General features: G+C 50.8%; 1 long non-coding RNA gene across 2 annotated transcripts in view; it reads right to left on the bottom strand.

Moving 5' to 3' along the window:
- The window catches only part of LOC133341758 (uncharacterized), a 43259-nt gene extending 22594 nt beyond the window's left edge, over positions 1 to 20665 (bottom strand). For both annotated transcript variants that reach the window (XR_009755063.1, XR_009755062.1), the window contains exons 1-2: positions 20246 to 20665; positions 18565 to 18643 (exon numbers count right to left, since the gene is read on the bottom strand). This is a non-coding gene — a long non-coding RNA (uncharacterized LOC133341758). The remainder of the gene's footprint in view (positions 1 to 18564; positions 18644 to 20245) is intronic.
- Positions 20666 to 27583: the final 6918 nt, after the last annotated feature.

Below are 27583 nucleotides of genomic sequence, written 5' to 3'. Positions count from 1 at the left end.
GTTTAGAGTATTGGCAGCTGTGAGTTTACACGTGATCAGCCATTCGTTGAGCTTTCATTTGTGGCCCGGTCGCTCCTGAAAAAGAGCTCTATAGCTCAGCGGGCCTTACCTGGCGAAACAAAACATTATGGATGTTGAACTTCCTGCCAGAGGTGTGGACTCGAGTCATGTGACTTGGACTCGAGTCAGACTCGAGTCATGAATTTGATGACTTCAGACTCGACTTGGACTTGCATAACAATGACTTTGTCCCACCTCTGAGGTGTGGACTCGAGTCATGTGACTTGGACTCGAGTCAGACTCGAGTCATGAATTTGATGACTTGAGACTCGACTTGGACTTGCATAACAATGACTTTGTCCCACCTCTGCTTCCTGCGCACCGTACGTAACCAACCGTGCTAATCGGGGTTTCCAGGAGCGCGCGGCTTGTTTACGCCGGACAGGATGAGCGCCTTGCAACCGCGGCGTTGTTGCGAGCGGCGTCAGGAGCGGGCATGACCAACCGCGTGAGTCTGCGTGCGTCTGCCTGGAGAGGCAACTCGAGTCTGGAACGCCCTGCGCAGGAGGATCAGACACTGCCCATTGACAGCAGGGAGGTCCGCCAAGATGTTACGGGGATTGGTGGCAGCATAAAGTGACTTACGTAACATCACCGGCGCCCCCCCTCCCCCTGTCACCCCCCCCCCCCCCAACCAGGCCTGCACAATCTCCATCTGGCACATCTCTCAATCGACTAGGGAGGGAAGAGAGTGCGTATTAGTGTGCATTAGTGCCGAGTCGTGAATTTGAAAAATTGTACCTCCCGTCTTGTCAGTTGTTGTCATTGCAGCGCTTTAGTTTGACTGCCCGTGCCCGAGGCTTGTGCGTCGAAAAGCTTTTGAATTCCAAGAATGTGCCAAGTCGTCTCTCTCGGGTGGCGTGGCACTGCACTGCAGTGGTTGGTGGTGGCGGTGGTAGTGGTGGTGGTGGTGGCGGCGGTGGTGGTGGTGGTGGGGGTGGTGATGACGGTGTCGGTGGTGGTGGCGATGGTGGGGAGGGGGTGGTGTGGTGGGGGTAGTGGTGGTGGGGGTGGCGATGGTAGTGATGGCGGTGGGGATGGTGGCGTTGGTGGTTGTGAGGATAGAGGGGGTGGTAGTGGTGGTGGGGATGGTGGTTGTGGTAGTGGTGGTGGGGATAGTGGTGGGGATAGTGGGGGTGGTAGTGGTGGTGGAGATGGTGGTTGTGGTGGTGGTGGGGATAGTGGGGGTGATAGTGGTGGGGCTCGTGGGGGTGATAGTGGGGGTGGTGGGAATGGTGGCGTTGGTGGTGGTGGGGATGGTGGGGGTGGTAGTGGTGGTGGGGGGGATAGTGGGGGTGGTGGTGGTGGTGGTGATAGTGGGGGTGGTAGTGGGGGTGGTGGTGATAGTGGGGGTGGGAGTGGTGGGAATGGTGGCGTTGGTGGTGGTGGGGATAGTGGGGGTGGTAGTGGTGGGAGTGGTGGGAATGGTGGCGTTGGTGGTGGTGGGGATGGTGGGGGTGGTAGTGGTGGGGATAGTGGTGGAGATAGTGGGGGTGGTGTAGGGGTGGCGACGCGTTAAAGCGCAGCGGAGGCTCTCGCATCGCTCCCGAAGTAAACTCACCAGAGAGAGAGAGAGAGGGGGGGGGGGGGGGAGTGGGGGGAGCGTGACCGCTCGCTTCGCTCCAGCAGAGCCAGGGCCACGGGGTGGACATTCGGTTTTCTGATGGGAGTGAAAACGATTCCGGGAGAAAGACAAATTCAGAAAGATGGGCAAGCGGAGGGGAACACACACGGTGTGTATTTTTACAGTTTATTTAAATACACGGTGTGTATATATTTACAGTATACATATATATCAACACGGGGATTCATTTCTCACCGAATATGTTCCGGGTCACTCGCCGACTGGAAAAAAGACTAAATAAATCCCGTGTCGCTTCAAAATTGTCTTATGGTTGTTACTGTTTGACTTGCATCCCATTGGGATTTTTGCACGCAGCGTTGATATGCGGTGCTTTTTTATGGAAGATCTTGCTGGTTTTTCCCAGATTTTCTGTTGCGCGTCGTCACTTTAAGATGTTCTTTGTTTATGTTTTTGTTTGTTGCGGTTGCACCCGAGTCAAGAGCCGCATGGCTCACCGGGCTGTACCGAATACATGAAACTGAAAATTGAAACTGAAACAGACTGTTGGGGCAAGTGCTGTTAGCGATCACCTATGAAGGCCGACACTGCACACCAGGGTGTGTGTGGCCAGCACTGCGCCCAGCCGCCTTTGTCTCCCCAGTGGTGATGTTTACACACTGTATCAGGTACTCATTTGAGGCTGAATCGACCTAGGGGAGCCCCCAAAAAATCGTCACTGGTGTTGACAGTGAGCGGGAATCGAACTCGAGTCGCCAGTTTGCAGGGCAGTGCGCGAACCCGAACCATTGCTCTCCGCACGCACCGGTAAATACAAATACACAAGGTACAAGGTTACACATCTGACTCGCTGCGGACTTAGATACAGGCGTAAATGTCAAAAGCTGGGATTTGTGAACAGCTTTAGGACATGGCAGTTGCCCACCGTGCACAGATAGTCTACTGGACAATACAAATAAATCGCAAACGGCTTTAAACACGGGGACAAGCTTCACTCTCCTTTACGAGTGAGCGAGTCTCGGCGAGATTAAAAACACACACACACACACACTGCACCTCCGGTTAGCACGGTTGGCTACGTACGGTGCGAAAGAAGTTCATAAGTACATTGTCGCGCGGATTTGCGAACGTCTATAGGAAGTGAGAGTTGTACCCCCCCCCCCCAACCCCAATCCCACCCCCCCCACCAAATAAAATAAAACACAGTGCACTTGAGATAACCTTTCAATGGGAATTGTATTTATACTTACCAAGAAAAATGCATCGACTATTCCGTTGTATTAATACAGGGCCCTATTTGAAAAGCTTGACATTTTAGAGACCTCCACCGCCCCCCCCACTCCCTAGCCCCCCCCCCCCCCCCCCCCCATCAAACCCCGTGGGAAGTCTCTAGAATCAGGAGGTCATCAACCCGGGGCTCCGGAGATGCGTGCGACTCTTTAAGGACCGTCGCTTCGTGACGCGCGTTATTTATTCAGCAGCCACCGTCTCGTATTCACCACGTGCGTTGCTGCTCTTCAAATATTGAGGTGGTTTCTTTTTTTACCGAATTTTTGAAAAAGAAATGGCCCCTCTTGTTATGTTGGTTGCTGACCAGTGTCGGAATATCCTAGTATCAAAAGTAGCTACAGATGCTACGGGCCCCGCACTTTCAAGGGCCCCGCGCTAAATGCTTTCAAAGCTATCAATTCTGGTTCAGTGATTCTGCTCTATTACTATAGTACTCGACTGCCTTCAACTTTTATAAACGATCGAGTGATTAAGGTTAGCGATTTGTCGTATTATTTGGCTGTATAGCAAATGAAAAAATACAATTACTTTACTTTGCAAGTAAAAAATGTGTGTTTTAATATTTACGTTTTTTTTTTTATTTAGGACCCCTTTATAACATCATGCTACAGGCCCCGCACTAGCTTCATCCGGCACTGTTGCTGAGCCCTGCTCTAGATCCACCTCCCGAGTTACACCGTGCGTAGAGCAACACTCCGTCGGGTGTGGGCCACATGAATGGACGAGGTGCGCATACGTGGCAGTCGCTCGTCAACTAATTAATTCTTCGACGTTTCGTCGCCGAGCAAGTAAAGGAGAGAAGACCCATCGCGCCTGGTCCCAGCCGCACGTCCGGTCCGCTCTGCCCGCGCCGCGCTACATCCGCAGCCAATCAATCCCGACGCGGCGATCGATAGCCCTTAGGGGAAGTAAAGGAGACGGATGAGAATGGATGGGGCCGCGGTGGCTTCGATTGGCAGGCGCTGATGTCAAGGCCTAGCGACGGTAAAAGCCGGCCGCGCCGACCGTCCACCTGTCCGCCGCGGCCGCATCGCGTGTTTGCAAACCGTACGAGGAGCGCACGGACGTCGGGGACGAACGTTCGATGCGCGCGCGCTCAGACGCCACGCGGACAGCACGCGGCGGATGCACGAGGGCGGACAAAGACCGTGTGGTCAAAGTTCACGCGAGGTGCCCGCTCCTGATGTTTTCAATGGCGAGACTGAGACGGCACATCGTCGTTATTCGATTAATTTGTTCACCTTTTGGCGTTTTCTCGTCTGACGCTGGCGAGACAAGGCCCTAAAGAAGGCTGTCTCTGGCGCAGGCCCATCGGTTTCAAAGACAATGCATATATTGTCAGAGCATGTTGGATGGCATTTTTTGCCACAAGTATGTGTGGTTAATGCAGACTTGATACCTTAAGATAGCTATCTATTTGGTGTATGAACACCTTAACACCTTTTTTTTACCAGAAATGGTAAAGCCTATTTATATTTTTTCATAATTTTAATGCTGGCAAAAGGTCCCACATATCTTAACCAATTCTTCTTCGAGACCCAGAGCCGTCCCCTAGAGTAACGGTGAATCGATGCGACCGCCCTGGGCCCCGCGCTTTGGGGGGGGGGGTGTGGGGGGGGGGTCAGCGCTTCGACACCACGGTGTCAGATGTAATACTCCCGGTTAAATTTGGCGTCGGCTGTGATTTTTCCCTGGGCCCCGCACCCCTCCTAGGGACGGCCGGCCCTGCCAAGACCGCTGGCCTTTGGGGCCAAAGGGCCATACCGATATATCCTTGCAGTGCTCTGTCTCTCTCTCTGTCTATCCATCGCTGCATCTATCAACTGAGACCGCTTCCATCCCGTCCTAGAGCCGTGCATATATTTTTTGGTGATTTGTTTTCCTTGCCAAAAAGTTGCACTCCCGTCGTGTTTCTGTATCATTTGTGGTTGTGACGTTCTGAAATCGACCTTCTGGACATCTCTGAAAAAGAGCTTTATAGCCCATCAGATTCCCCCAGTATGAAAAAAAATCTGATAATCCGAGCAGTGGTGAAGTGTAGTTGGTATGAGGCACTGCTGGCTGCAAAGAATATCTACCTCTCACCCTGCCCCCCCCCCCCCCTTCTCAATAGCCCGGCGTATGGGCCACTTCCAGGCTCTGGAATTCTGTGCAGTAGCTTTGGATGCTGGCAGCACAAGTGAGCACTGCGCGAACCTTAGCGCGTCGGTTCGATTCCATCTCTCGGCGTGACAGTTAAAATAATGCGGACGTCCCCCCCCCCCACCCCCCTGCGTCTCTGTCTACACAGCAGGTGAATATGGGGCCTGATGAGAATTAAATGATGAACATTTTTTTTTTTTTACCAGGAACATGAATGGTTACGTAATAATGGCTCATCAGGCCACCATGGTGTTAAGTGCAGTCTCCAACCCTGATTAACTCCATTTCTCTGGCCTCTCTGTGCGTGCCCCCCAACGTCATCTATTATATTTTTTTAATATTTTAAGGCCACAGCATTATTGATGAACGTGCCGAGTTTATTTTATTGACTGCGCGTTGGGCACCCTTGCCAACGCAGCAACAGCAATCGAGTATTTTTTGGTTGGTTAAAATGTGGGTAACTCTCACCCCCTCCTCTCAATTATCCTGGCCAGTGTGGAAGAGTAGGCCAAATTACCCTCTAGTGGAGCCCCGCCACCAGTGGCGTGAACAAGGCAATTGCAGGGCTGCAACTTCAAACTCTGAACAGCTGTTGCATTGTAGCTTCAGCCAGAGCAAGTGCTTGAGTTTGACTTTTATTGCCCTCAGGCTGTGTCGAATCTGTCCCTGGAGGGTAGGGGTAAGGGCTGCTCGACAGAAGCCACTGAGGCACAGCAGGCAACAGGCAATGATGCCTACACTCTGCTGACGAGCCCTAATAAGGACGGTACTGTTATACAGCCGTCGTGTGTGTCCTTCCGGTAGCCAAATTATTAATGCCATATTCTCGGCTCTTTTGAGACGGTGGCCATCACAAGGCTGTGTGCAGAATGCGTTGCAAGAGCGGTGATGTCATCCCGATATGCAAAGCATGCTGGGATTCCCGGTCTATATATTGTTGTTTATATTGAAGACATATTTTTTGCAGAAATTATCAGAGCCTATGGCTACTTGGCCACTCGGATACGAATGCTGCACTGCAATGTTATACCACGTGTCCCTTCAGTCGCGTGACACCCTTAATAAGTCTCACAATACTGTGCAGGTCTGAGTAACACGTGGCGGAGTGTTGGCGCATCGGTTAGTTCACCGCAACCCAAGATCATTTCTCAGCCCGTTGCTAACGTCAATGGCGATTATTATTCATAACAAAGTTTTTTGAGCTAGATCGCTTTAAGTATAAAAAAAAACATGCAATCCGTCATCGCTATCATCAGCCAGGGTCAATCCACTGCTGGCTGAAGGCCTCCGCCAGCCGTCGCCGATCTACCACCGCAACCCCGCAATTGAAACGCGCGCCGGCGTGCGCGGTGGATCTGCATGCACGCACAACGAACATCCCCGCGTGGATATTTTAATCTGCGGATGTTTGCAATTTCTCCCAGAGCAGTGAGCGAAAGATTAAACTCAGATTAGGGGCTGCATCATCAGATAATTTGTAATGGAAAGTTGTTCCATTAAAAAAAAAACATCGCTTATGTAGGGGGATTGAAAGGCCAGGGGGTTAAAATATGGGCTAAATCCAGGGAATGCATCAGTAATATTTAATACACTTACAACCCTAGAAAAACTGTTTCTCAAGCCAGTTCAGACTCTTAAGCGAATTAGTCATGTTATCCGCTCGTCCGAGGATCCCCCTATGGAAATGGGCCTCTTGAAAATGTCTCGGTGTGCACCAGGCATCGGCCAAAGAACCATCGAACAAAGACGGTGGCCACCGCATCGCGTGGCGCTTTCAGATGCGCTTCTGCGGTGGTCTGGAACGCTCTTCCTTCCGATATTAGGAAGCCATTGGAGCTATGCACTTTTAAATCATCACCTAGATTAAAAACGAATTTCACCTACGTGACTTTATCAATAGAACCAAAGAGTATGAATCCCTGCAGTGACGAAAACTTCAAATCTAGATTGAATTTTTTTATTGAATTTGTCGTCCCTCGCCCATACCTCCAATTACCACGGTTGGATACGTACGGCGTGAAAGAAGTTCAACATGAATACAACGTACATTGAAATCATAATGATGCCTTAGTCTGGCTGTATGAGCATGCACGCTCCCTCCACGCCCCAGCACTATTCTGTCTTGTGGATGTCACCGAATTCACTGTTTTTGTCTCAACCACATGACGTTCAACCGACCATCCTGCCCGTCACAACACTTCTCACACAATCTTGGTTCTTTTGGTAAAGTCACGTAGAATGAAAATAATAAAATAATACAAATAAAACTATACAATTTTCACGACGTTTCGATTGCAACACAAGCAATCATCATCAGGTGTGGAAACCACAGCAAGAACATTTTATTGTTTTATTTTTATTATTTTATTATTTCCCTTCTACGTGACTTTAAAGAAAGAACCAATAATATGAATCCCTGCAGTCACAAAAGCTTTAAATCTAAACTTCTCACACTGCTTGCCACCCCCCCCCCCCTCCCCACTTTGCATTTCTCAACTTCAGAATTCCTTCCTATCATCTCCTTTCCCAATGTCTCGTAATCCTGTGCAATAAATAAAAAGTATGAATTCTCATTTACCCGATTACCACTTCGATAGTGATGTTTGCTTCTGGCCACTCAGCTTTTGGGCCAGTGCTCAGCAACTCTGATAACAAAAAAAATCTACAAACCGAATATCCATCGAGCGGCAAACACTGATGTGTACAATTTGGCGCTAGCGCTGTACGTATGTATATATGTTGAACCTTTTTCTCATCGTACGTAGCCAACCGTGCTGATCGTATGTGTTTCCGGGTCGTACCCGCGTGGTTTTCGGCACGACGTCCGACGCTTCGCTCCACGTGCCGGCAGCTTCTTCAGGATCCCAATTTGAGCGGCTCGTTTTTCTCACTTCTGTCTCAACTCAGTTCTCGAAGAAGCTCCCGGCGGCACGCGGAGCGAAACGTCGGACGCGGTGGTCTGAACTCTGACACGCACATCGCATAGACGGCGGTAAACACTGCACCTCAAATAAGTCAAGTTATCCTTGACTTCAACCCCATTATTCCAATTGCACCCGTCCCGTGATAAGTATACTGGTTCTGTTTGCTCTGCTTTTGTTGATGAAAATCTAAAAGTTTTGTTTAAATAAAATTTGCGAGTCGTCTGTAGGTGGTCAGGAGCAAGAGAGAACCACTCCACTGAACCCGATTGCTCCAGAATTCATAGCGCCCTCCAACCGCGCCCTAGCCCCCCACCGCCCCACACCCTCAACCACCCCTACCGATGTACATAATCGGGTAAAGCACTTTACATTCAAATTATATTAATAGCGACGACGATGCCGACGATGAACAGATATCAATCAGAGGCCCGATAAAACGTGTGGCGAGCACCAGCTGGAGTCTGATTGTAATATTGTGTACCATTCCATTCCGGAATTCCAAAAAAATTCATCAAAAAGTAGAAACCACGTGTCGAACTGTGGGGGGATCCCACGCGCTACATAGCACGGAGATGGTCGCCCGGTGAGATCAGGGTGAAATAATTTGAGAAACCTCGTTTTGCCTCCACGTGACCTTGCGGTGAGAACACATGGTGGAAGCTGATTGTGGTACGGTTCTGGCCTCTCACGGCCTGGAGGCTGAAATGAAATGATGATGCCGATGACACAAATGGTCTGTGTGCGTGCGTGCGCTTGTGGAGTGTTTGTGTGGACTGGTCCTGTGGTGGTTGGCGCATTGCGCTACGAACTCGGCTCATTGCCAACATCAGTGGCAAATACTTTAAAGCGGTCTTCAGCCTTCTCTGGTGTGTTGTATAAATATCAGCTCGGTGGTGACGAAGACAAACACGCAGAAAGACAAATATCGCCATGTACAGCCTTTCGAGGCATTTTAGGCTTTTTGGGACAAGTGCTGTCAGCGAGTACCTATGAAGGCCGGCAGAGTACACAAGGGGATGGGTGGCCAGCACCACACCCGACCGCCTTTGTCTCCCCAGTGGCGATGTTTACACCGCACCAGGTACTCATTAGAAGCTGAGTCGACCTAGGGGAGGCCCAGGACCTGTTCAGATAATCGTCACTGGTGTTGGGCCGTGAGCTGGAATTGAGCTCGGGTCGCCGGGTTCGCAGTGTGGGGCACCTAACCGCCACACTACCGCTCCCCATCACACAGACACAGACACTCATCCACCCAACCATAGCAGCAGCAGCAGCACATTAGGTGAGGGTACACAGAAACTGCCCAAAGGCACGTGACGTGCGCAAGGCCGCTACTGCAATGATGGTACATCAAATAAGAGCACCTAATTTCACATTAAATGGCTTTTTAACCCCTGCGGGATAGACGCTCCTGAAATCGGCACACGGCTCATCAGCGCCGGGGACAGGAGCTGTCAGGGTTGAAGATGGCAGCCACAGAACCCCTCCGACTAATGCCCCCCCCCCCCAAACACCCTCCCCCCACCGCCCCTTCCTATTCGTTGCCCGGACAAACAGTAAATTGCCTGCCCTGCCACTTGTCCCTGTCCTCCCACTGCACGCCCCCTACACGCCCCCTGCACCGTTCTTCACACCGCTGGATTACACGTTTCGCATTGCTATTATCACGGACAAGATTAACGACGGAGTGGCAGCCAATGGTTCCGAGAAGCCGTCGGGCCCAAAGAGATGGAGCGATGAAATCAGCTCGCGTTGCAAGCGGTGGGCGGATTGGCAACATCGCAGAACCGTGAGAGATGGCGGCGAGCTTGGAGTGGTGGGGCCTTCATCCAGCAGTGGATTGATCAAGGCTGCCGCCGATGACGAAGACGACGACTGCTCAGCATCTCGCCTATGGCTGCCTATATCAGTGTACGGCTCACATCAATGGCGAGTGATTTATGAATGAGCTATGCCCTCACCCACACCCCGCACGCCACCACCATCGCTCCTAATCCTCACTGACCAGCGTGGTGAAGTATGGTCAAATAACCGCCACGCAGCGGGGGGGGGGGGGGTTATTTGACCGTGCGGCGTTGGGGAAGGCCTTCATCCGGCACGAGATTGACAAGAGCCGCCGACGATCGATGATGATTGATCGGAGTACTGTTCCGTAATAAACAATTAAGAAACGCGGCCGAGGGTGCCGTCTGCATTGTGACTGCGCGTTTGTTAATGAAAAGCACCGCGCGTGCTCAGGTTGACGCCCCTTGATGAAAAGCCGGTGCCGATGCCGCTCGCCTGATTTCGCTAACGAGCCGCTGCAAGTTGAGCGGAGGGCCCTCCCGCCCGCCCCAGACCACTTGTCAATTCAAATTCCATCTCCACGCGTCGGCGTCGGCGTTTCACCCGCACGAGCAAACGCCGCCACCGCTCATTTACGACGCACGGGGGGGGAGGGGGAGGGTTCGGGAGGTGGGGCGATCGCCACGCGACGCGACGCGACACTCGGCCCTCGTTGTTGTAGGCGTTAATAAGGTATTTAAATGTGAAATTAGCGGCTGTCCTTGTCAGCGGAGGAGTGGGGGGGAGGGGGATGGGGCGTGCGGTCCAACGACGCGCGCTCAACATCATTTCCGTCGCGTTAATCGGCAGCGCCCCCTCCCCGAGTCGCTGAGTTGGAAACCGGCGACGCATTTTATCTGTTCCTGCGCCCGTGCGCGGTGCACGATTCATCATCGGAAATGAAAGGGCAGACACTTGGCGAATTATTCCGGAGATTGGTTTTCATTGGCTAATCAATCAGAGCATCATCCAGTAAATTCACTTCCTCCTCTCCCGTGGTAGTGTCTCGTTAGCCACCGTTGAAATTAGCGGGGATCGTTAAACATACATTATATATCTCTCTCTCTGCTGTCGCAAATCATCTATCCCGTTCGTGCGTGTCGCATCATCCACTCTTCTCCCGCCCTTCCCTCTCTCCCGTCACCTCTCCCGCAAGTGGAATTTTACTCTCCTTCGTGTGATTACACGTGCATATCACGATCTGTTGCCTTGAAAAGTCACGCGCAAGTGCGTATGTTATGATGGAAACGTACCAACGCAGGCCGATATCTGAATGAATCTGCTCATTTCCTTCTGCGCGCAAACAGCCAGGGTCCCTTCGCCCATCCCGAGAGAGCCAGAGCTATAAATTAGCGGCACTACAAACTCCTCCCGTTGCTCGATTTGCAATGCTAATTTCGTGATAAATGGCGCCCTCGATTTGCAAGTAATTCCCCCATTCTCTGATCTTAATAGGCGCGTGATTAACCCACCCTCTACCAAAGGGCTTCACGCCGTAGCGAGGAGTGCGAATGAGCGGCAGGCAACAGATTCCATCGTCGTCATCCCAACTCTCTCCCCTCCACCATGCCCTCAAAAAACGCAGACTCAACAAGCAACACCGATAATGACGTTAATCACGCAACGCACCCGCGGAGAGGTTCTTTCATGTGCGCCTAATTATTAACATTGCAAGGACAGGCGTAGGCGCAGCCTTGCAATGGCCAGCTCACGACTCTGCTGACGGAACGGTCTGCAGGGAGCTCTACAGGGCCCCCTCCGAGAGGATTACCGCGGCTAACTTGTCCGCCGTGGGACTGTCGCCTTGGAAGACGCGGAAGTGTGTGCCCACGCTTTACCCCACCATTCGCGACGCGCTCTGAGACTCGACTGTTGAGTGCCCATCATCGACAGTTACACTGCGGGGCGGACAGAGGCGGTGGCGTCTGAGAAACCCGCACCACTGTTTCAACGAACGAATGCAATCCATCGTGTACCGGTTAGGACTTGGTGGTTGTTGTTTTTTTTTAACGTAAATTAACTAGGGAACAGATGTGTTTTTCAATAATAATAATAAACATCAGTTATTTACCCGAGAATGCTTCAGTGGGTCTCAAAGGCCCTCTTGTTCCAGAGCGTCCTGCTGAAACAACTGCCACAGTTGAAACAATGGCACCAACTGTGTTTTTTTATGTGTCCTTAAATCTCTCCGCCTCTGTCTACCCAGCAGTTTTAAGTAAACGGGTTCCACCTCAGTCAGTCGATCCGCAGCACGGTGTGATGCGGTGGGGTAAAACGTGGGTTACTGCCACCTCTCCTGAGTCGTCTGGGCTAGCGGGCCAACAGAACCCAGCCTTCTCGAAGGCTCCCTGTGCCGGAAACCCTTCCGCAATCTGCAGTGTGAGTGTGCAAGGCATTGCAGGGCTGCCCCTTAATAACGTGTGTTTATTTATTTGTTTCCCCTCCCCCCCACCCACCATCCCCATTTTTTATAGGGGTACAGCACTTTGAGAGTCTGGAACACGGATTTATAGGTTTTTTTTGTATATTGTGGTAAGCATGCAACGCTCGCACGGTGCAACGCGCCAGCTGTTTCATGGTGGGGCGGGGGGGTAGGGGCACAGAAAACCCGCAGGGGAGAGGGGAGGGCTACAGATCATACTCCAAATATGTATTCATACGAGAGGAATCCGATAAGCTAAGAAGCTCTTTACGTAGGCGGCGTGAGGGGGGATAAAAGGGTGGAAGGCTCGATGTACCGCCCTGTGGGGATATTCCGTAGTGAGGGGTTGGGGAGGGGGTGGAACAGCGATGGCTAAGACGCAAGCTGGAGGAAAAACGTGGCTGGCTCGCACGGGCGATATGCGGGGTCATCAGCGAATGCCGACAAGCCGGGGCAAATCCGGATATTAAACCACGCGTTTAATGGCAGAGTTAATTAAATCATGACACGGCCGTGAAAGATGCAGCAGGATTTTTAATTAAGTGCGGCACAACGTACGGACGAAAGGAGCACACTCGTTTGGCTGTGGAGAAGTCCTCTCTTGGGGGTGGGGAGGGTTGTTTTAGGTTTTGTCCACCTCCCAATGCCAAAGAACCGAATTTAAAACTGGCCTGGTCTGGTCGTGTCGGAATATTACAAATGAACCACAGGTGCAGGCGTTTGGACTGATCTTCAGTCATCTTAGAATGAGCTAATGGGTTTCAAAAGTCTCTCTCGGTTCCAAAAAAAAAATCCACGTTTTCAATGAATTTGTGTTTTATTGAAGTATGAACATCGGCCGTAACGGTTAACAAGATGCAGGCGAGATGAGAGCAGCTTTTTGCGAGCTACTAGAATTAACTATCAACGATCCCGTCAATTGTTCAATATCACCGTGCGAATACGTGGCAAGCACGTGGCTTAGCAGGGCCGAAATAATTGAAACATGTACAGAACTGGATATCCCTGGGGGAGTGATGAATTGCACTGTTTTAGATGGCTTTTAAGTGACAAGGAAAAGCTCTTTCTCAACTATTCCATTATGTACTTACCGTGGATGTTTCAATTGGAAAGAGTGACGAGTAAAATTTTCTCAAAGTCGGCATTTCTATTAATCATCCCCATAATTACCGTAAAATACATTATGCTCAGTTTAACACGTAGGCTGTCGCGACCAACATTATTCATAATAAAGGTTTTTGTGTTTGAGCGCGTAAGTATAAATGTGTCGAAACCCTCCACCACCCGACACGGCCAATCAGTTAGGGATTTGTCACGTAAACAAACCGGCGTGTTGAAGAGTGAATCCACAACATTTACAATTTTAGTACGACGTTTCGCTGTAATGACCCAACAACATTTATTATGAATACATTACACTGTATTGAGGGAGCGTTTGCGCACTGTTATCGCATACTGAGCTATTAACCCAACCCACAAATGTTGGATTCCCGATTGCGCCGTCTAAGAGCGGAAAGTGATATGTGAACCAGTCCCACAGCATCACGGGAGGGAGTGGAGGGGGCTGGAGTGGGCTGACCCCACTCCACTCCGTCTAAAATCTTCTGTACCAATGCTGCTGAAGCTGTCTGCACTAACCGGAGGCTGCGTGGCCAATGGGCTGTGTAACACAAATTCTGCATATCTAGGTACAGACATAGGAAGGTGGCGAACAGCCTGCTTCATTACTGCTCCTGATATCGCCCACAACGACGCGAATGCTTCATTTGATCGAAGTTCTTACAGCCAAATAACAACCAAAAATGTCGCTGCAATATATTTGACGGGCACCGGTGGCAGTTTTACAATCAACCTTTTCTCTCTCTCTCTCGCACAAACACACAGAGACTGGGGGCGATAGCTCTAGCGGGACGCACGACAGACAGAAGCTGATATCTCCGTTCCTCATTCCGTTGAGTAACAATTGCCTAAAGTTTGATTAACGTTGACTCTGTCGTACCACCGCCCACCTGCCCTCCTGTGTGTTTGCATGCCCCCCCCCCTTTAAACACGGTCACGCTACAGGTCTGATATGCACAGTTCCTGGATGCCCTTCCCACCACCTTCACCAACCTCGCAGGGTGGTGAAGTATGGTGAAACAAACCCCCACGAACGACCCGATGTTTCTCGAGGCCGTCATCCACTGACGAAGGACTGCGGTGATTGTACTCTGTATGGCGGTTGCGCTTGCGACTCGGACCAATGTTGCACCCTGCAGTAAATGACGCGGTGGACTAAAGGTTAGCGCCGTTCTGCCGGGATTAAATCGCAGGCACCGAGACAGAAAATAAGTACTTTGTACGTGGTGTTCACTTTGTTAGAGGATAGAACGCGGTGTCGGGTTAATTCGCTTTTAACAAGAAATCTACTTTGCGAAAACAAACTTTTTTTTTTTTTGCACCGATGTCTGGACTGTATCAGCAATGTCAGCATGAGAACCTATAACAATGAATATTTCACTTTTTTGTCAGCTACATCAAGAGATGGGCCAAGGTGAGGGTCGTGGATGAGCGGCATGATTTTCTCTTTGCACGCATTTATCAAGGCTGAATATTCATCGTTACTTGTTTTAAATAATAATCGTGCCAAGCATAACTTTATCCAAGATGAAAACTCATGAGACCAGGACAGTCTCATTTTCAAGGGTATAAGACGTGTGTCTGTATAAATGTGGAACTTTTTTGCACCGTACGTAGCCAACCGTACCAATTGAAGGTGCGTGGTGAAGGCCAACAACCAGTCACGACAAAGCGATTCAAAAGAAAGTGTGGGATGGAAGCGCTGGTGCCCTGGTTATCGTGACGCAAGAGACCCGACAAGCCAAGTTCAATTCACAGCCACGGCGAACAACAGCGACGAGTGTAATCACAACCGGCTCCTACCCTTCAGCAACCTTCAAACTAAAACTAAACTTTCTTCTTGGTTCTTTCGGTAAAGTCACGTAGAATGGAAATAATAAAATAAATAAAATAAAACATAATAAAATATTATTTCCATTCTACGTGACTTTACCAAAAGAACCAAGAAGATGAATCCCTGCAGTCACGAAAGCTTTAAATCGAAAAATAAAACTACACTTTTTTTTTGTTTTACCAGGTAAGACATACTGAGCCATATATATATATTTCTTTTTGAGAAGCGACCTGGCCACAAATGATAGCTCAACGAAGTGGATTATCACGTGGAAATGTACAGCGACCAAATACTCGAAACGCGTGTTTCTAAATGTGGAGGGGGAAATCGGAGGACCCGGAGAAAAATCCACGTAAGCCCCGAATATCCAACAGGCGTCAGGGTCGGGATCGAACGCACGACCTCCTGCATACCAGGCGAAGTAGTTAACATCTCACCACCATTTATAGATTGAGATTGTCTGGAGTTTTTTTTATGTTTAATTTTTTTAATGCTACAGCGAGTTCTTTAATAATCCACAACAACCACGTGCAGTGCTGCGATACCAACGGGCAACATTTTTCGCTGCGGGCAGCTTGCGCAAAGCTTGTTCATCTGGCAAGACGACACAGGGACCTCGAATAAGAACAAGTGACAAGTGACAAGTGACGCGAGGCAGCGCATCGCTTCCGATGCTATCAAACCTACGTATGGACACGAGAGAACATATGTCCCACCGTGGCACGTGCCTGTCTGCACATGCTGGTATGATTTTTTTCTGTGTCCTTCCCCAAACCGTTAAATGTATGTGTGTATGTATGCTGAACTTCTTACGCACCACACGCAGCCAACCGTGCGACTCGTAACCGTAGATATGTCAGAATCAGAATTGTGATTTATACCGGAGGAATCGGATGAACTATGAAGATTTCTGTCACAGATGTCCAGTAGTTTCACAGATGTCCATATGTAATGGGTAGAGCGGTGGCGCAGTGGTTAGCACACCACGCGACCGACTCAGCCACCCGAGTTTGATCCCAGTCCACGGCTCACGTCTAACATCAGTAGGGAATGAAATCTGCACCGTGATTGGATTTCCTCTCCGACCTCCACACGTAATAAGATGTTTCGTGTAATTGTGTTTTTTTGTTTGTCATGCACAAGGATAAACTCTACCAATAAATTACACATTTGTGTAATTAGAAAGATTTTTTTAAGGGTTCATAAAATACATTACTCAGAACAAACCGCTAACATTGTTCCAATTGTATAATTGTAGGCTTCGTCTTAATTGTTTTAACTCATTATAAACCATGCTCAACAGTCACGGCTACAGTGACCCCCCCCCCCCCCCACACACACAACCATTGCAGTGTACGCGACAACGTTCTTTTTAGAGTCAGCGAAAACGCAAATAACACATTTGTAAATGAATTGCTCATTCCTTAGACCTAACCCTTTATCCGCTTTCTTACAATATATCGTTCCCAGCCTCCAAACAGAATATCCCATCTCTGTCGCCACGGACCGACAACGCAGATCAATAGGAGGCCAGCTGATCCATTAATTTACATTCAACGGTCCCCTGATTGAGATGCATTTTCGCAGGTATTCAATGCACCTGACACTAATAGCCGATTTAAACTTTTGGTTTAACCAGGGAAGGCCCCACTGAGCCATATATCTCCTTTTCAGAAGCGACCTGGCCACAATTGATAGCTCAACAAAGTGGCTTATCATGTGGAAATGTATAGCAGCCAAATACCCTAAACGCGTGTTTCTAAATGTACAGGGAAAACCGGAGGACTCGGAGAACAATCCACGGGACCACGGGGAGAGAGAGACACACAAACTACAAATAAACAGCAGTCGTCAGGGTCGGGATCGAACCCACGACCTCCTGTAGACCTGGCAAGGTAGTTGACATCTCCTAGCCACCGGGTCGTGTGATGGAAACGTCACAGGCGCCACGCCCGTGACGTTTCCATCACACGAACCGTGCCGCGCTGGCTGAAGACGATGAGCGGATATAGCTGGGCAAGTCTCTAAAAAAACAAAAAATACGCACACTCGCAAGAATGTCATCTTACCATTCATTTGTATTAGATTGAAAAATAAAATCGATTTTTCTTTTTTTGCCACAAGTTAATTTAAAATGATATAAACGCAATAGTGAATTCGGTCGTTTGGTGGAGTTCGCCTTGCTTTGCTTTTTTGTTCGTGTACATTTTGAGCAAATAAAGTAAGATCTCCAATCCAGCAATGCGCGCCATTATTAATACCCTCTGAAATTCGGCAAGCGGCATCTGACAGTTTGTCAATTATGAACACACCGCCTTTACGCGCGCGCACACACTCACCGTTATTTATATCCACCGCGATGCGTTACACAATCGTGTTATGAAGACCGAGACCACAAACATTGCTCCATCCTCCCCCCCGCACCCCCCCCCCACGTCCCCCCACCACTCTCCTAATGAAACTCGACGTTGCGTGCATCGCGAGTGCAGAATGCGGTCTTCCCCGCGCAACTGCCTCCTTCTCGGCGGCTCCCATCAACGGCGACACTTTACTGACGAATACAAATGAGGATGAAACAGGGAACGCAGTTGTCCCCGGCGGGACTGCTGCTGCTGCTGCTCGAAGCCCACACTTACAGCTCTCGTGAGCTCCGTGGTCTTTACAGGGTTGTACGTATGTATTCTATGCGTGGTGAACTTCTTTCGCACCGTACGTAGGTAACCGTGATAATCGGAAGTGCGGGGGACAACAAACTAAAACACAAACATCGGTTCGAAAGAAGTGAGTTTTCAATCTGGATGAGTTAAAAGTGGACACCTCCCAATGGTTTCCTAACATAGGACGGACTAACGTTCTAAACGGCTGCAGAAGCGCATCTGAGAGTGCACGATGTAGTGACCGTCTTTGTTCGAGGGGCAGCCAAACGTTTTGTGTGGAACACGCACGGATTTGGTGCCATTGAGGTGGCCGGGTGGTTTAATCGGGGGGCCGGACAGCACAGAGCTCGCACCGCTGAGATCTTGATGTTCGAATCCAGGTAGCCACCCGTAATTAAACTGCATTCTCAAGTGTGGCGAATTGACGATCTCAATCCCATGAAAACGATTTTTGCCGCTTAATGTGGCTAGAAATGTAATTTGATCAATTATCTCAGAGTGCGTGTGTAGGGGGGCGATGGGATGCAACCCACACTGTGTGTGTGTGCGAACACCCAAAAAAGGCCACTTTGAAGATGTTTTTGTTTGAGACAAGTCCCGTGATAGATCTAATCTGCACCCACCCTCGAACACAAGGCAAGCGCACTGCTCCGTGACATCTCTCAGTTGCTTCGTAGTCACCACAATCATCATCATCATCATCAACTCACGATCATCGTCATCGCCGTCCTCTTTCCAGAGCGTTGGCGGCTTGTCGCTCCCCGTCTCCACTTCTCTCCGCCTGTCGCGCTGCATTGATGACAGGAACACAATGGGGGTACAATTTGACTTGAAAAATAAAAAGAATGGCGCTGTCAAAATTGACATGCAAAGTATGGAAAGACGTTCTGTGCCTCTCTTATGGTTTCACCATCATCATCATCATGACTACAAACGCCACTTTTGGATACAGAAGTGTTTCGTTTCCTGCTGGTGCACATATTTCCTGACAGGATCTCAGGACCGTCTCTTATTGGCAGCAACAAAAAAGAGCTCGATTCCGTGTTTGATTTTTGGGTCAGGCCGCATAATAGCCTGTGCCAGGTTTCTGTCGTAAGACCTCTCCATCACGCAACATAGCCAAACAAATTCAATAATCACACCAATTAATCGAAACACATTTTTTTAGGCAAATTGCATTCGTATCTGATTGCTCCATATGGTCGCCAGAATTGATCTTCCGCTCAGAGGCGAACGTTTTCAAGATTAAACTTCGCCGGAGCTTTTCCAACAAAAGCAACGCCTTTGAAAGTAACGCCAGCGGGCACTAGAACTCGTTCTGGATAGGTGCCGTTCACACAAAAAGTTGCGATGTAACGTCAGTGCAATTGAGAGAAAAAAATTAATTTCTATTTTTACTTTAATTGTAATTTTTTTTTTACCTCCCTCCGGCTGCAGGAAAAAAAAACTGCACACGCAAGCGGACGCAATTTGCGAGCAAGCAGCATTATCGACGATCAGCTGCCAATACCGATCTGCGGCTTGCCGAGCGCTCACATTTGGCGAGGGCCAAACTTCTATTTTCCGCCCATGAGCCACCCACCCGCAGGACTCGATCTGACGCGCGTTACATCCACTCCGGAACATCTCGGTCGCACTTTCGCAGGGCTAGCTCGTGCTTTACGGGACTCTCTTACCCTATATTGTACTCTCCCGTCCGCCCATCTCCTCTCCTTGTCTCTCTCTCTCTCTCTCAGTCTCGTTATCCATTCTCCCCTTTCTGTTTGTCACGATATCTCCTAGATCATAGCTGAGGCCCCTGGTAAAGCGACGCGGCCTAGCGGGTAACGCGTTGGCCGCTTGCCGCAAAGAATTCACGGTTCAAATTCTAACGGCTGCCCAGGTTAATAATGCGGTATTTAATGTATTTATGTATGTGGAATGTCGTCCACATTGTATATAGCCAACCGTGCTGATCGGAGACGCAGAGGAAGGATAACAAACTAAACACGAAATGCAGTTATAAAGAAATTAGTTTTCAATTTAGATTTGAAAGTGCATAGCACCAGTGGCTTCCTAATATCGGAAGAGCGTTCCAGACGGCCACAGAAGCGCGATGCCGTGACCGTCTTTGTTTGATGGTTGTCTAAAAGCCGCTGCTGAGAGGATGTCCGGAGTTCGCGTGATGACCTGATCAGCAAGGTATTGTGCTTCATTTGTGGCAATGACCTCGATCTGAGCTTCAGAGCGGACGTGAAATATTTCTGCGTCGCAAGAGCAGGCCACTATATGCTGGCAGCATGGTCCAAACACACGCAGTAAGAATTATCGCCCTCCCTACTGACAGTCTAACGCCCCAGGTCGCTCTTGCAAATAGGGACTCATCCTGGTACAGTATCTTCAAGTTCTCACCCTGGCGGAACGAAATGCACTTGAAACTCGATCGCTATGCATGGGCATTATGCCGCTCTGTTGTGGTCGTTGTTGTTCCAGACGTCGTTCATCGTTGTTAAACATTTCATTTTAAACTTTCGTTTTCCATGCGCGCAACGTAAACAAAGGACAAAGCGTTCCCCGTATAACCTGAACAGACTGCAGGGGCAAGTACTGTTAGCGAGCACCTATGAAGGCCGGCACGGCACAAGAGGGAGTTGGTGGCCAGCACCACGCCCGACCGCCTTTGTCTCCCCAGTGGCGATGTTTACACACCGCACCAGGTTCTCATTTGAGGCTGAGTCGACCTAGGGGAGGCCCAGGACCGGTTCAGATAATCGTCACCGGTGTTGGCCGTGAGCGGAAATCGAACCCGTGTCGCCGGGTTCATAGCGCAGCGCGCTAACCGCTACACCACCGCTCCCCGTAACCGCTACACACGCGCGCGCGCGCACAGACACACTCACGCATCCTTAAACAAGCCGCGGGCTCCCATCTCTGCGGGGCCGCGGCATCACTCCGGAACCTTGAACGGCACCCGAGGGCGCGCACGGCGGCACGCGCTAAGCGGGGCATTGCGAGGCACGAGCGGGGGGTGGGTGGAGAGACGCCAGCGAGCGAGCGAGCGAGCGTTGGGGGGGGGGCACGGGCGCTTGCCACCTGCTCGCCGTACGGACGATGGCCCATTAGACCGCAATAAGCGCAACAAATAAGACAATTGGAGCAGACAGCACTCGTGTCGCGAGACGCCGATCCGCCCCGGGGGCCCCGCGCGTAATATACAAAAAAAAGAAGAAAAAGAAGAAGCGCGTGGATCGCTCCGCGCATGATGTCGTGCCCACGAGAAACAAACGACCGTCATTTGTGCGGGCGCGGGGGGGGGGGGAATACAAGACAGGGACGACGCGGAGAAAACAACAGCGCGCGCACGTATGTACACGCGCGCGCCCTGTGCACGCGCGCGCCCGTGCATTGCGCGCGCCGTGTGCACGCGCGCGCCGTGTGCACGCGCGCGCGCCCGTGCATTGCGCGCGCCGTGTGCACGCGCGCGCGCCCGTGCATTGCGCGCGCACGTGCGGGCAAATTCCGCTTGTCGCGTGCGCAGCTCGAATAAACGCGGCCCTCTTCCCCCCCCCCCACGCTCTTTGTCTGCCGCTGGGAAATGTATTCCTAGCCGTCGAGGTTTTTACGGCCCGACAGTCAGGATAAGCTCATAACTCAGACGGACAAACAGCTGCGCGCCGCCGTCTTTGCAGCAGCAGCAGCTCGTTTGGAGCTGCGTGGTGATGCGGGCAGGGCCGTGACGAGGAGGGGGCGTGCGGGCAGGAACCCCGCTTACTTCGTGCGGCACGGAGAGGGGTGGCGGCGCTGCGGCGTGGAGCGCGGCGCGGTGTGGAGGGTGGAGAGGGGTGAGTGTGGAGTGCGGTGTGGAGGGTGGAGAGGGGTGAGCATGGAGTGCGGTGTGGAGAGGGGTGAGCGTGGAGCGCGGTGTGGGGTGGAGAGGGGTGAGCGTGGAGCGCGGTGTAGAGAGGGGTGAGCGTGGAGCGCGGTGTGGGGTGGAGAGGGGTGAGTGTGGAGTGCTGTGGAGAGGGGTGAGCGTGGAACGTGGAGCGGTGTGGAGAGGGGTGAGCGTGGAACGTGGAGCGGTGTGGAGAGGGGTGAGCGTGGAACGTGGAGCGGGGTGGAGAGGGGCGAGCGTGGAGCGCGGTGTGGGGTGGAGAGGGGTGAGTGTGGAGTGCTGTGGAGAGGGGTGAGCGTGGAACGTGGAGCGGTGTGGAGAGGGGTGAGCGTGGAACGTGGAGCGGGGTGGAGAGGGGCGAGCGCGGTGCGGTGTGGAGAGGGGTGAGAATATTTTTTTAGACTGGAGGGAAAATCCGATGAGCGATGAAGCTCTTTTTCACAAAATCTCCAGTAGGGGCGAGCCTGAAGTGTAGAGTGGGGAGGGGGGGCGGTGTCGAGTGAGGGGCGGTGCAGAGTGGGGGGCGGTGCAGAGTGGGGGGCTGTGTAGAGTGGGGGGCGGTGTAGAGTGGCGGCGGTGTAGAGTGGGGGCGGTGTAGAGTGGAGGGCGGTGTAGAGTGGGGGGCGGTGTAGAGTGGAGGGCGGTGTAGAGTGGGGGGCGGTGTAGAGTGTGGGGCGGTGTAGAGTGGGGGGCGGTGTAGAGTGGGGCGGTGTAGAGTGGGGGGCGGTGTAGAGTGGGGCGGTGTAGAGTGGGGGGCGGTGTGTAGAGTGGGGGCGGTGTTAGAGTGGGGGGCGGTGTAGAGTGGAGGCGGTGTAGAGTGGGGGGCGGTGTAGAGTGGGGGCGGGCTGGGGGTGTAGCGTGGAGGGCCTGTGTAGAGGGGGGTGCGGTGTGAGTGGGGGCGGTTGTGTAGAGTGGGGGGCGGTTGTAGCGTGGGGGCGGTTTGTAGAATTGGGGGCTGGTTGGTAGAGTGGGGGGCGGTGTAGAGTGGGGGCGGTTGTAGAGTGGGGGGCGGTGTAGAGTGGGGCGGTGTAGAGTGGGGTGCGGTGTAGAGTGGGGTGCGGTGTAGAGTGGGGTGCGGTGTAGAGTGGGGGGCGGTGTAGAGTGGGGGGCGGTGTAAAGTGGGGGGCGGTGTAGAGTGGGGGGCGGTGCAGAGTGGGGGGCGGTGCAGAGTGGGGTAGGGTTGGATCCGGAGTGCCTTGGTGTGGTACTGAATTACACGGAGGGAGATGAACTGGAAGGTGGACACCGAATGACATTCAAATCCACCCCCGGTGTGAGATGTCAGCCGTGACAGATGGCGATGGCTGTGGGTGGCATTCATCCAGCAGTGGAATGGTCATGGTTTACGACGATAAACAAGTGCCTTGTCTTCCTCGTCTGCATTCCTACACCGATACATCCACGTATTCGCACGCGCTTTGATTATGTTCAAGCGAAAGTGTGTATCGTGTACTCTTTTAGATTGTTTTTTCTTTTTCAATTTCAAAGTTGTGATTCGGCAAAGTCTGTCTCCCACGTGGGGGGCGGTGTAGAGGGACAAGACCACGTGATGTTGTCTCGCCACGACTCCGCGTTGTCTTTACAAACCACGCACGGACAATCCGCCCCCTTAAATGTGTGTTTGTACAAACATCGTCAAGCTATTTCCGAGCCATTACGTTCAACAGTTTTCTAAATGCAAATTACGCGCGAATTGATTATTATATTATGATTGTTTAATACGAACGATAACAGATGGCACTCTCCTTTGCTCGAGTTATATTCCCACACTGGCAATTGTGCGCGCGCACGATCACTCATGTGTGCAGCAAATATTTTGTTTGTTCAAATAATCCCCCCACCACCACCCTACCTCATTCCCCTACTCATCTTTGGCAGGAGGTACACTCTGGGTGATGTGTACGGAGCGGCCGTACGTGGAACCTCTTTCGCGTCTTGCCAATGATGCTACTCGGAGGTGCGGGGGAAAGACAACAAACTACACAAAGACAAAGATCCCCCGTGTAGCCTGAACAGAATGTAGGGGCAGGTGCGAGCACCTATGAAGGCCGGCACGGCACACGAGGGGGTCGGTGGCCAGCACCACGCCCGGCAGCCTTTGTCTCCCTAGTGGCGATGTTTACACATCGCACCGGATACTCATTTGAGGCTGAGTCGACCTAGGGGAGGCCCAGGACCGGTTCAGATAATAGTCTCCGGTGTTGGTCGTGAGCGGGAATCGAACCCGGGTCGCCGGGTTCATAGCGCAGCGTAGCGCTAACCGCGGCACTACCGCTCCGCACACACACACACACAAAACGTATCTATCATTATATATGTTCTGCCGCAACTTTTGTTTAATATTCCACATTGATCCTCGCTTCGGCTGTAATTACACAGAAGCTGCACGCACACGCGCACCCACCGATGATTATAAAGCAATCACAGACGAGTTAATCGACCCCCCCGGAGGGAAGAGATGTCCCAACTTCGACTCCAGAGAGAGAGAGCGAGCGAGCGAGAGAGAGCTCAGCTTGCTAACAGGTCGTAGGCTTTCGCGACCAATTTCATCCATAATACAGGGTGTTTTTGGGTTAGATCGCGTGTCGTTGAACCCGCCACCACCCGACACGGCCAATTGGTAAGGTTTGTCACTTAAACAGAACGTGCCAATTCGTTACTCGTGTAGAAGAGTTGTCGACGACTCAGAGACGGAGGAAAGGGTTAAGGGCTTTCGCCGTAGGTTTATTTGATATCTTTCGAGGGGAACAACTCCCCAGGGGTTAGGGGTCCCGGGCTAGGTCCCGACTGGGTCCCGACACAGCCGGCTGCCCGTGCTGTCTCCTCTGCGCCGGCCGTGGGGTCATCCAACACGGCCGACCGAGGAGCACGACCACGTCCAGCCCTGGCGATGTGCTATATCCACTATACCTACCCTCTTGCCCCTGGCTCCCCGTCCCACCCTCTTCTGACCCTCGACTCCAGCTACGACCCCGCTTAGGTCACGGGGTCCCCCCTTTATACTCGAGGAGCCGTGTCGTCATGTGCGCCGTCCAGAGCGCATGACCCCACGTCCCGTGACGCCATCGCACCGGTCAGCGCACACGACGCCACTGCCCTCTTGTACTCATCTACACTAGTGCAGCACACCGGTTGTCTGTTGGAGAGCAAATCCACAACATTTACCATCTTCTGAGTGCAATCTGAGAAAGATTGTAAACGTTTCGATTTAAAGTTTTCGTGACTTGCAGGGATTCATCTTCGACAGACCTGGTCTTCACCTGAGGACGGCTGCTTGCGTTGTGGCCGAAACGTCGTGAGAATTATTTTATTATGTTTTATTTTTATTATTTTTATTATTTCCATTCTACGTGACTTTACCGAAAGAACCAAGAAGATAGTAAACGTTGAGAATTTTCTCTCCAGCACACCGGTGTGCTGTACTAGTAACGTATTGGCAAGTTCTGTTTACGTGACAATCCTTACTAGTTGGCTGTGTCGGGTGGTGGCGGGTTTCACGACACATTCATATTTACACGATCTAACCTAAAAAAAAAACTCTATTATGAGCTCAGATTTTGTTAGGCGAGTAGGAGGAGGAGGGGGGGGGGGGGCGTTATACCCTCTCAACAAGACAAGTTTGTCCAGCATTGTATTGTACCTTGGCAGAGTGTAGAGAAAGAGAGAGTGGGCGGGGGGGGGGGAGATAACAAAAAAGAGAGGAAAAACTACTTTCAGATAAGACATCGAGTGTTAATAGAACTCACGAGATAAGGGCGAGTGTTGCCGATTTCGATTTTCAATTGCGATGCGCCGTAAAAAAAAAGTTTTACTCGGGGGGGGTTGGGGGGGGAGAGTTGGGGATTTTTCTCCTCACTTTTTTCACAGCCCAAAATACACGTAACGATTTCGCCGACTCGCATTGCCTCGAGTAGTAATAGGAGTTAGTAACAGGAGTTAGCAATACGAGTTGATAAATCCACAACGCTCGCGTGTCACCGTGAGCTTGCAACGCTCTTGAATGTAATACATCCGAACGGCAGGTTGACCCGGTGGTAGACGCACACACAAACTTGTGCTGCTACACACAGCGAGGACGGCCTGAGGGTTTGATGATCGACTCGTGCGACTTCCCCTTGTCGAGTTTTGTATGTCTTTGTTCTGCATGGGTTTTCCTTTCCTTTCGAAGATCAGAATCATCATACAGCTCATTTTGAGAGATGTCCAGGAGGGGCGGGTAAGAACGTTACAACAAACGATTCAAAAACACGATATGAGTGCAAAGTAGTGGAACGGTAAACAAATCACTTAAAACATGAATAGTGATACAAATACAAGTTATTGTTTTATCTTACCAGGTAAGGCCTACTGAGCTATTAGCTTCCTTTTCAGAAGCCACCTGGCCACAAATGACAGCTCAACGAAGTGGCTAATCAACAACGACAACAACAACATCCTCAATGCCGATAAAAAAAACCTGCAGATTACTCCCTTGGGATGACAACAACAGCAGCAGCAGCAGCAGCAAAATCACCCCACTACTGCGGAAACGTGGCAGGGTGCTCGTGAAAGAAAATTGAGACTCGGTGAGACTTTTCTGGCAAAACAACAAGCGAAATAATAATAATACCATTGTATTTTATTTTTCTAAGTGTGCATGGATGTAACTCTGCAGTTTACGCAAGCACGCTTTAAAAGAGACGCACGGAAGGCAACGGGATGGAACAGTGGCGGCAGCAAGTGGTCGATGCACCGCGCTACGAATCCGGGAACAAGATTAACACGTCGGCTTTCGCGACCAATATGATCCAATATGCTTGCAAATGTTGTGGCTTGGCTCTCCGACACACCGGTGTGATCTGTACGAGTGACGAATTGGCACCTTCTGTTTACGTGACAACCCTTACTAGTTGGCTGTGTCGGATGGTGACGGGTTTAACGACACATTTATATATTTATGCGATCTAACCCAAAAAAAAACTGTACTATGGACCGGTAACAAGAATAACGTTTCTAGACACGGCTGTCACGAGGAGCGAGCGAGGCTCGTAACCTCCATTTAGTAACTTTCAATGACCACCTAGGCTTGCCAGGTGTCGTAGGTGTGGAGCTTAGAGGTGTATTTGTTACAATGTCACATCCGGGACAGCAGCGTCACTACACGCGCACGTGGCCAGGAATTTGAACGTAAATCAGTATAACCCGTAAAAACAAAGTTTTTCACTCTAAGTCCTTTATATGCGTGGCGGCTAGAGTCCTCTCGTCCTCTGGCTTGAGATGGCTGCCACCTATGGGTCAGATGATTGCATGGCAGCATTAAGCAATTGGTAATTAAATATAATATTTTTATCCTAAAAAGTGTACAATTTTGGAAAAAATATTTTCACGAACATTAATTGGCACGCACAACGAGTCTGTGTGCAAATTGGATCACGGGAAGTGGGTTAAAAAACGACCGAAAGATTTGCACGGTCGTAAGCGCGCAAGAAAACAAGCAAGCGACCTTAATATAAAGGATTTAATAAAGGATTTAACAAGTAAACCCGTAAAAACAAAGTTTTTCACTATAAATCCTTTATATGCGTGGCGGCTAGAGTCCGCTCGTCCTCTGGCTTGAGATGGCTGCCACCTATGGGTCAGATGATTGTCTGCAGTATTAAACAATTGGTAATTAAATATTTAATTTGTTTTCCCTAAACAGTGTAAAATTTTGGAATTTTTTCACGAACATTAATTGTCTCGCACAACGAGTCTGTGTGCAAAATGTCAGGTCGATTGGATCACGGGAAGTGGGTTAAAAAACGACCGAAAGGTTTGCACGGTCGTAAGCAAGCAAGCAAGCACGCAAGCACGCAAGCAAGCAAGCGAACTTAATATAA

The sequence above is a fragment of the Lethenteron reissneri genome, chromosome 12, assembly GCF_015708825.2.
Source record: "Lethenteron reissneri isolate LAM-NWPU_2019-01 chromosome 12, ASM1570882v1, whole genome shotgun sequence".
Lineage (NCBI taxonomy): Eukaryota > Metazoa > Chordata > Hyperoartia > Petromyzontiformes > Petromyzontidae > Lethenteron > Lethenteron reissneri.
The sequence above is the reverse complement of the archived record's forward strand: the minus strand, read 5'-3'. Positions and strand labels throughout refer to the sequence as shown.